The 10388-nt window shown below is 37.8% G+C and overlaps 1 non-coding gene across 1 annotated transcript; it reads left to right on the top strand.

The window, feature by feature from the left end:
• Positions 1 to 253: 253 nt before the first annotated feature.
• LOC122077604 lies at positions 254 to 358 on the top strand. The gene has a single exon (XR_006139851.1). It is a non-coding gene; the product is annotated as a small nucleolar RNA R71 (small nucleolar RNA).
• Positions 359 to 10388: the final 10030 nt, after the last annotated feature.

Genomic DNA, 10388 nt, shown 5'->3' with positions numbered 1-10388 from the left:
TGATTAGGCTATCCAAATGGGCTTCCTTGGCTACTATCCTATCCACAAAATATCCTTTCCCTCCTATGGTTCTTCCACTCTCTTGGGTTGATTCCCACTCACGGGTTTTTTCAGCTGAGTCAAGTAAGAATTTTCATGCCTTTCCTTTATCTGTAAAAAGGATGTGAATCCTTCAAGGCACATAGACTTTATCATTTGTTTAGTTGGGTAATCAATACCCTCATAAATTATTTGACATAAATGCCATAAGTCTAGGCCATGGTGAGGGCATTTGGAGTAGATCCTTGAATCACTCCATAAGTTTGAAAAATGACTCACTAGGCTTTTGCCTAAACTGAAGGATATCACTTCTAAGCTTATTGGTCTTGTGGGTTGGGAAAAACTTCTTAAGGAAGACAACCATGAACTGTTCCCATGAGGTTATGGAATTTGTGGGTAACCCATACAACCACTTCTTAGTTTGGTCTTTTAATGCAAAAGTGATAAACCTAAGCTTAACAGCATCATCAAAAAGTTGTTGGATCTTAATTTGAACACATGACTCTTCAATATCCCTTAGAAATATGTATGCATTCTCAGAGGTCAACCCATGGCAGTGGGACAACATAGTGATGTATTGAGATTTGAGTTCAAAATTATTGCCCTAGGCTTATGGTAGAACTATGCAAGAAGGTTAGGTTGTTCTAGCAGGGTAGAACCTATCTTTTAGAGATTTAGGTGAAGGGTTTTGGTGTTGGTCTCCCAAATTGAAAGGTTTTAAAGAGAGCAAACGTATAGGGTCACTACTTGTTGGATCTCTTCTTTCTAACCGATTCTTAGTATTACGTACCCACCTAACACTCATACAACAGAAAACTACCCACAATTAGAGTAAGACAAGCACAAAAGAATGGATAGCAAAACCTTTTGATTTTTTTTTTTTTTTTGGGCTTTTTGGGAGCTTACCGGCAGGGATCCAGGGTTGCTCAGGTCAATTCCTGAGGTATTGCTACAGGGCGAAACCTGTCTTTATCATACTGTGAGGCATGGCGACCTCCATTGATATAACTATTATTGCAAGTTGATCTTCTCAAGAATTCAATAAAAGAAAAGAAAAAAAAAAACAAAAAAAAGCAAACAAAGCACTCCGATTTACTAAAAGAAACTGAAAAATAACATGGAACTGTCTCCCCGGTAACGGCACCAAAAACTTGTTTGAGATTTTAAAATGTAACTACAAGCGTACGGATCAGTATAGATACGGGTCAAAAACAGGGAGAGTAGCCACTTTATTTTTTTGCTTCTTTTAATAATGCGAAAGTGAACTGATTAATGGTTGTGATCTAATTCTAATTACCATCCTAAACATATGTATCTAAAATAACGTCCTCACCATTCGTCATCTAAGAATTTAAAGACGCAAGCCACGCAATTAAAATTAAATAAATAAATAATTGAAAATAAATAACCCACGTAATTAAAAAAATAATAATAAAAAAAATGCTGAAATAAAAATAAAGTAAAAGAAAGGGGATAAAGCTAGAGAGAGACTCACAAGTAGGTTTTTCTACTTAGCCCGAGGGATGCATCATAATATTAGCTTCCCTACTTGACTAGAGAGTCACTCTTATAAGATTTACTCTACTTGGCTTTAGGGAAAGGGAGACAATTAAAATAAAAGCAATAAATTAATGGTTCTATGGCAAGGAGGGGCAAAGCCAACATATATACTAGCTATGAACCTTGAGAAAAAGGGATAGCAATAATGTAACGACTGAAATTAAAATCCTAAATTAAGAAAGAAAGGGTAGATAGAAGAGGGAATGAGAGGGGGGAGAGAAGATTACTGAAGGAGCCTACTTACTTGAATCAATGCTTGAACTTGAAAGCTTGGGTGATTTGAGATACTGCTAGTACTAAAAACCAGATCTCGAATAAACCAAATCTGAAATTTCTAGTACTAGAGAAAACAAATCTTGAAAAAAAAAAAATTGAACTTGAAAAAAAAAATGCTCCACCGCTCGTGATCATGTCACCTAGATCTAAGCCCAGAACTATAACTTTAAAAATTACAACTCAATTGCATAAATCATAAACATAAAATGCTAAATAAGAATAAAGAGTGCTTGCATTAATTGACATAAAAAGCTATTACAAAAGTGATTAAAGGATAAACCTAGAACTAGAGCTCGAGAAAGAGAAAACTAGAAAAAGAGATAGAGCAACTAAAAAAAAACCCTAGAAGAAGAAAATATTGCCTCCTCCCATTGTGTTAATTCTATTATATAGAGAATGGGGGAGAGAAGCTAAAGATTTTAGATTCTAAAAACAAAGATTTTTCTTTTTTATCTTGTTCATGAGGTGGAGGAGAGAGAAGATAGAGAATTATAGGAAGTAGGGAATCTCCAACGATTTTGCTTCATTTTTCTTTTCGTTTTTCTTCTTTTTTTAATTATTTTTTTTCTTTTTTTTTTTCCTTTCCTTTTTTTCTATTTTTCTCTTTATTTCCTTATTTCTCTCTCCTCTTGCGTAAGAAACCCTTTGGCCGACCTCCTTTACGTAATGAGTAGTGTTTGAGATTTAAAATGTAACCGCAAGCGTACGGATCAGTGTAGCTACGGGTCGAACACAGAGAGAGCAGCCACTTTATTTTTTTATTTCTTTTAATAATGCGAAAGTGAACTGATTAATGGTTGTGATCTAATTCTAATTACCGTCCTAAAAATAACGTCCTAACCATTCGTCATCTAAGAATTTAAAGACGCAAGCCACACAATTAAAATTAAATAAATAAATAACTAAAAATAAACAAACCACGCAATTAAAAAAAATAATAATAAAGGAAAAAAATGCTGAAATAAAAATAAAGTAAAAGAAAGGGGATAAAGCTAGAGAGAGACTCACAAGTAGGTTTCTCTACTTAGCCCGAGGGATGCATCATAATATGAGCTTCCCTACTTGACCAGAGAGTCACTCTTACAAGGGTTACTCTACTTGACTTTAGGGAAAGGGAGACAATTAAAATAAAAACAATAAATTGATGGTTCTATGGCTAGGAGGGGCAAAGCCAACACATACACTAGCCATGAACCTTAGGGGAAAGGAATAGCAATAATGTAACGACTGAAAATAAAAATCCTAAATTAAGAAAGAAAGGGTAGTCAGAAGAGGGAATGAGAGGGGGGAGAGAAGACTACTGAAGGAGCCTACTTACTTGAATCAATGCTTGAACTTGAAAAAAAATTGCTCCACGGCTCGTGATCTTGTCACCTAGATCTAAGCCTAGAACTATAACTTAAAAAATTACAACTCAATTGCATAAATCATAAACATAAAAAGAACTGAATAAAAATAAAAGAGTGCTTGCATTAATTGACATAAAAAAAAATTACAAAAGTGATTAAAGCAAAAATAGAGAAGAACTAAAACCAAAGAGAGAAAGAGGAAGAGAGAGAGCAACTAAAGAAAACTAGAAGAAGAATGAATTGTGTCTCCTCCTCTTACATGAGTTGTATTTATAGGGAATGGAAAGGTAGGGTAACAATTTTCTCTTTCCTAAAAGAGAGAAACCCACAATTGATTGTGAGATCTTTTGAGTCCAAAAGTGCAAAGATGGAGGAGAGAGAAGAGAGAAATAAATTTTGAGAAATTTCCTATAATTTTTTGCTTATTTTCTTTCCTTTTTTTTTTCTAATTTATTTTTCTTCTTTTTTTCTCTCTTCTAGGGACGATTTTTTTCTTCTTTTGTGTGATTTGGACAATCTTTGGTGATGATGTGGAGGAGAGAGAAGATTTGGACAATCTCTATTTCTCCCCTTTTTTTCTTTCCTTTTTTTTTTCTTCTCTTCTTGCTTCCACGATTTTCCTTTCCTTTTTTTTTTCTTCTCTTGTGCAAGAACCCTTCCACGATTTTGCTTGCTTCTAATTTGATGTGGAAATCCCCTCCATGCCCTTAGTGCTTTAAGTGAGTGAAAAGTAGGAAATCTTCAAAAAATTCTCTAAAAAAAACAACTATGAGATTCGAACTTGAAACCTCTTGGTGAGCAAGGGAATTTTGTACACCATAGCTCACCAACTAAGCTAGGTAGTTGTTGTTACCAAAAACAAATCTTTAATCACTTAAGGATGTGGTCCATCAATCCTTGTTGGTATTTGGAATATTCCTTGTACCTCTGGGACAATTGCAAACGGGTCGGTTCTGCATCTCGGTTCAGTTCTGATCCATTATTCTTTTTCTGACCCGAAAAAGAATAATCATTTGTACGGGTGACCAAACGAATGTGTACTTTTAATCGAACACGTCCATCTTGCTCAGAATTTCATCCTCTTCGCAACCATGGAAAGAAATAGGACCTCTTTACGTGTAAAATTGAAGATATAGCGCCCGATAGTCCTTAAGGCCTTGAAAATATAAAACCTGCAAAAAGAGAGTAAAACCCAAGGTAGCTCCATTCTAAATATGTAAAATGCATGTTTTACTACCCTAGATTTCACACATAAATGTGCTCATCAGAATTCCCCCACACTTAGACTTTGCTAGTCCTCGAGCAAAACAAAAAGAAAAAGAATAAAGATAAAAAAAAAACCTAACTCACTTTCGTAGGAATCACGGTTGCACTTAGCATGTGCAACAAGCCTTTAAACCCCTAGGTCACCCCTAGTGGACGAGTTGTGTCTCGTGGGTATTTGCAGTGAATATACACCCAAAATTCAGAATAAACAAATCCCAACTTTGGCTAAAGGTAAGGCTCATACCGATCCGTAGCAAAGATAATTTCTCTTACAAGGGACCCCCACACTTGAACTTTTATTACCCTTTATCAATTCCAGGCACTAGCATATTTCTTAATTTGGGAACTCACCTCGTCTCTTCCAAAACATCCTTATCTTAGGGCAAAACCACTTGTGAAGAAATAGGGAACCAATGACTAAGGCGTTGGAGTGTTTTTGACCAAACATGTTACCAAGCAATAATGACATTTGCACATTTTTTTTTTTAATAATAATAAACTCTATTCTACTCCACTACTTTTGGCCTGAATGACATGGTGGAGCAAACACCAGACACCCAAGTTACTATGTAGCTTCGCTTTTTGCATATGCCCACAAAGGCAGTGATGCTAGAGTTACTTCAGAAGTTTCCTCCCAAGGAATTTCGATCAAGACACCACGCTTCCTGAGGCGCAATGCCCTGTCTAGTTCCAAAGGAATCAACTCTTATTCTTCTTTATACCACATTTCTCATTTCATTTAAAATTGTGCATTTGTCAACCCATGCCAAATTAAAAAGAAGGTCTCAACTCCAAATCAAAAGTACAAGGAACCCACAGACTTCCATATGGTCCATCACCATAAAACAGGGGTCTTATATTTTTCAAAAGAAAGTCCCATCTCAAGACACATGCTTGTTTCTTTCTTCTCAACAGGGTTTTTATACTTTCAAAATGGGTACCTTAATCAAAAATTTTATTTTCATACATCAAGCAACCGAATGGTATGATCATTAGCCAAAAGCCAGAGTAGGACTTCATCCTTAGCAAGCTCATAAATAAAAAGAAAAACAAACAAAACAAAGTAAAAGAAAAAAAACAAAAACTGGTTTCCCTCCCCCACACTTAAGTCATGCAATGTCCTCAATGCATGGAAAAAATTAAAAGCAAAGACAATGCAAGGGGGTCATACCCGATTAACAGTTAATCATCAGTGTAAAGAGGTTCATGGAGATCCATGACCTCTTCACTACTAGTAGTGGGAAACTCGAGGAACGGTTTCAAACGCTAACCATTAACCTTCGAAATTACCCCTGTTCCTGGATTCAAAATCTCCACAGCCCCATGAGGATATACAGTATGGACAATAAATGGGCCATCCCATCGGGATCTAAGTTTACCAGGAAAAAGATGCAATCGAGAGTTGTACGATAAGACCTTATCACCAATTGCAAAAGATTTATGCAGAATGTGTTTATCATGGAAAGCTTTGGTCTTTTCCTTGTAAATTCTAGAACTTTCATAGGCTTCATTCCTAAGTTCCTCCAACTCAGAGAGTTGGAGCCTACGATGAATTCCCGCATCAGACAAATCAAAGTTAAGCTTCTTAATGGCCCAAAAGGCCTTATGCTCCAACTCAACTGGTAAGTGACAAGCTTTCCCATACACCAAACGGTAGGGAGACTGGCCAAGGTCAGTCTTGAATGCAGTCTGATGGGCCCACAAGCCATCAATGAGCCTAAGGGACCAATCCTTACGGTTGGGATTAACAGTTTTCTCCAAGATTTGTTTGATCTGCCTATTAGACACCTCCACTTGGCCACTAGTTTGGGGGTGATAAGGGGTAGATAACTTATGGGTGATCCCATACTTTTTCATTAGGGTCTCAAAAGGCCGATTACAAAAATGAGTACCCCTATCACTAATTATTGCACGTGGTGCACCAAAGCGGAAAAAAATGTTTTCTTTGAGAAACTAGACCACCACTTTGTGATCATTAGATTTACAAGGTATGGCCTCTATCCATTTAGAAACATAATCAACGGCCAAAAGTATGTACAAATTCCCAAAGGAATTAGGGAATGGTCCCATAAAATCGATGCCCCATACATCAAAGATCTCAACTACCAAAATAGGGTTGAGGGGCATCATGTTCCTTTTATTGATACGGCCAAAAGACTGGCAGGCAGGGCAAGCCTTGCAAAAATCAAAAGCATCTCTAAAAAGAGTGGGCCAATAAAATCCGCATTGGAGAACCTTTGCGGCAGTCTTCTTAGGTCCAAAGTGTCCACCACATGCATGATCATGACAAAAAGAGATAATAGAATGTTGCTCATGATCAGGAACACATCGTCGGATAATCTGATCTGGACATATCTTAAACAAATAAGGATCATCCCAGAAAAAGTGCTTAACTTGGGAATGAAACCTATACTTATCTTGGGTGGACCAGTGATCCGGAGTCACACCTGAAACTAAGAAGTTGACAATGTCAGAAAACCATGGTTCACTAGACATTGCAAATAATTGTTCATCTGGAAAGTTCTCGTTGACTGGAGAATCAACAGTCAGGGAATTGGGAAGCCGGGATAAATGGTCTGCAACTAGGTTTTCAACTCCTTTCTTATCTCTAATTTCTAAATCAAACTCTTGCAAAAGTAAAATCCACCTAATGAGACGGGCTTTGGCATCCTTCTTCTGAACTAGGTATCTGAGGGCAGAATGATCAGTATACACCACCACATGTGAGCCAACTAAGTAAGACCGAAACTTTTCTAATGCAAACACAACAGCTAAAAATTCTTTTTCAGTGGTTGTATAATTGAGTTGTGCATCATTTAAGGTCCTACTAGCATAGTAAATGACAGTGGGTAACTTATTAATCCTTTGACCTAAAACTGCTCCTATGGTAAAATCTGAAGCATCACACATCAATTCAAAAGGTTCAGTCCAAACAGGTGGTTGAACAATGGGTGCATTGGTCAACTCCTTCTTAAGTTGCTTGAAGGATTCTAGGCACTCTTTGGAAAACTCAAAAGTCTGATCTTTGACAAGTAATGAGGTGAGAGGTCGGGCTAACTGACTAAAGTTCTTAATAAACCTTCTGTAGAAGCCTGCATGCCCTAGAAAAGACCGAACATCCTTAACAGATTGAGGAGGTGGTAAATTATCAATTAAATTCACTTTGGCTCTATCTACCTTAATTCCCTCCTTGGATATTACATGGCCTAAAACAATACCAGATTTAACCATAAAATGGCATTTCTCCCAATTCAAAACCAAATTCTTAGATATGCACCTTTTCAAAACTAGGGAAAGATGATGAAGACATTCAGAATAGGAATTCCCATGAATTGAAAAGTCATCCATAAATACTTCTAAGAATTTTTCAACCATGTCAGAAAAAATGCTCATCATACATCGTTGGAACGTAGCAGGGGCATTGCAAAGCCCAAAGGGCATGCGCCTATAAGCAAATGTTCCATATGGGTATGTAAAAGTGGTCTTATGTTGGTCCTCTAAAGCAATTGGGATTTGGTTATAGCCGGAATATCCATCAAGAAAGCAATAATATTCATGTCCAGCTAACCTCTCTAACATCTGGTCAATGAATGGCAATGGGAAGTGGTCCTTCCAGGTTACCGCATTTAACTTCCTGTAGTCTATGCACACTCGCCATCCTGTTTGAACACGGGTAGGGATCAACTCATTATTGGCATTAGGAACTACATTCACACCAGACTTCTTAGGCACTACGTGAACTGGGCTTACCCATTGGCTGTCAGAAATAGGATAAATTATTCCATGATCCAAGCACTTTAGGATCTCTTTCTTAATAGCTTCCATCATCACTGGGTTAGCTCTTCTTTGGGGTTCCGTGGATGGTTTGGAATCCTCCATAAGATGTATATGATGTTGCAAAATGGAAGGGCTTATACCTTTGATATCAGCCATGGTCCAACCTAGGGCTTCCTTATTATCTTTTAACACTTTAAGTAACTCCTCTTCCTGATTAGAAGTCAAATTTGAAGAAATTATTACAGGAAGAGTCTGGTCAGGCCCTAGGAAAGCATATCTCAAATTAGATGGCAACTCCTTAAGATCTAGCTTAGGGGGCTCAACTATGGAAGGTTTGGGAATGGAATTGGAAAGGGGTCCTAAGGGCTCCACAAGTGTGTGAAGACTCAAGACTTCAGAAAAGAAATTTTCACTATCATCATCCAACTCATCCATACACTCTTGGAATTCTGAATCAAAATCAATATCAAAGTTGGTAACTAAATCATCAGAAAAATCCGAAAAATCCTCAAGCATATTGATCTCTTCTTCCATATGTGGTTGCTTGCCAATCCTAAACATGTTAAACTCAACAGTTTGGTTACCAAAAGATAATCTTAGGAAACCATTCCGGCAATTGATTAATGCATTACTGGTAGCCAAGAAAGGTCTTCCTAGAATTATTGGGATCTCATCCTTGGTTGAGAAGGGCTTAGTATCTAACACAATGAAATCAACAGGGAAAATAAATTCCCCCACCTTTAGTAAGACATCCTCAACCATCCCTTTAGGAATCTTAACAGACCTATCTGCCAACTGAAGAGTAGTTCCAGTTGCTTTCAATTCTCCCAATCCTAGTTGCTTGTACACATGGTAAGGTAAAAGATTCACACTTGCGCCAAGGTCAAGTAGGGCATGCTCAATATAGGTGTTGCCTATGACACAAGATATGGTAGGGCTCCCTGGATCCTTATACTTGACTGCTATGGGCTGAGTAATTATGGAACTAATGTTACCTGCCAAGAACGCCTTTTTGGGCACACTAGTGATATGTTTGTGAGTACACAAATCTTTCAGTACCTTTGCATAGGCGGGGATCTGGGATATGGCATCCAAAAGAGGGATGTTTACTTCTACCTTTTTTAAGACTTCTAAAATTTTATCTATGGAAGCAGTCTTCTTTTTGTTTACCAAGCGATTAGGAAATGGGACAGGATGAACATAAGGACTGTTAGGGATTTGCCCCTGTTCAGAAGAATCATTTTTGGTTTCCTCAACCAAATCATCTTTAGTTTCAGAAAAATCTTTAGGTTCATCAGACGAACCTGGAACAAGAGGCACATTTGTGTTCTCAACTGAAGAAGAGTTAACAGGAGTAATAGATGGGGAAGATTTAGGAACGCTCTGTAGGTACTCTCTACCACTCCTAAGGACATAAACAACATTGCATTGGTTAGAGGGCCCTTGTTGAGTTTGACCTTGTACTATATTCAGTGGTGCATTAGTTGGTCCTTGTGAACTAACAGGCTGATGATGCCTAGGGTTAGGCTTGGGTTGACTGGGTAAAGTTCCATTCTCCCTCTCACGCATAATTGAGACAACTTGGGTAAGTTCTCTCGTAAGATTTTGATGGCTTGTCATGAGGAGGGCCATATTTTTTTCCAAGTCACTTATTCTACTTGCCTCTCCAGTGTTGGTAAACCCAGGGGGTTGCTGATAAGATGATAGAAGAGGGGCCCTAGGAAAACTCGTCTGAGGTCCTACATTTTACCTAAGAAACGTATTTTGAGAAAAATATTGTTGTGCAAAGGGAGGCCTTTGGGGTCCAGGTTGACCTTGATTATAGAAATTGGAAGGTCCTGCTTGGTTGCCCTGATTCCAAGAGAAATTTGGGTGATTTCTCCATCCTAGATTGTATGTGTTACTATATGGATTATTCTGGTATAAGGCATTAACACTATCATTAGAAGTGCCCCCAGAGGTGTTAGGGCATTCTTCTATGACATGTCCAGGGGATTGGCACCAAGCACAAATCTTAACTAAATTGACTGATGATGGCTCTCTAGGAACAATAGCCTCAATCCTCTTGATTAGGCTATCCAAATGGGCTTCCTTGGCTACTATCCCATCCACAAAATATCC

This window comes from Macadamia integrifolia, chromosome 4, assembly GCF_013358625.1.
Source record: "Macadamia integrifolia cultivar HAES 741 chromosome 4, SCU_Mint_v3, whole genome shotgun sequence".
In the NCBI taxonomy this organism is placed as follows: Eukaryota; Viridiplantae; Streptophyta; class Magnoliopsida; order Proteales; family Proteaceae; genus Macadamia; species Macadamia integrifolia.
The sequence above is the reverse complement of the archived record's forward strand: the minus strand, read 5'-3'. Positions and strand labels throughout refer to the sequence as shown.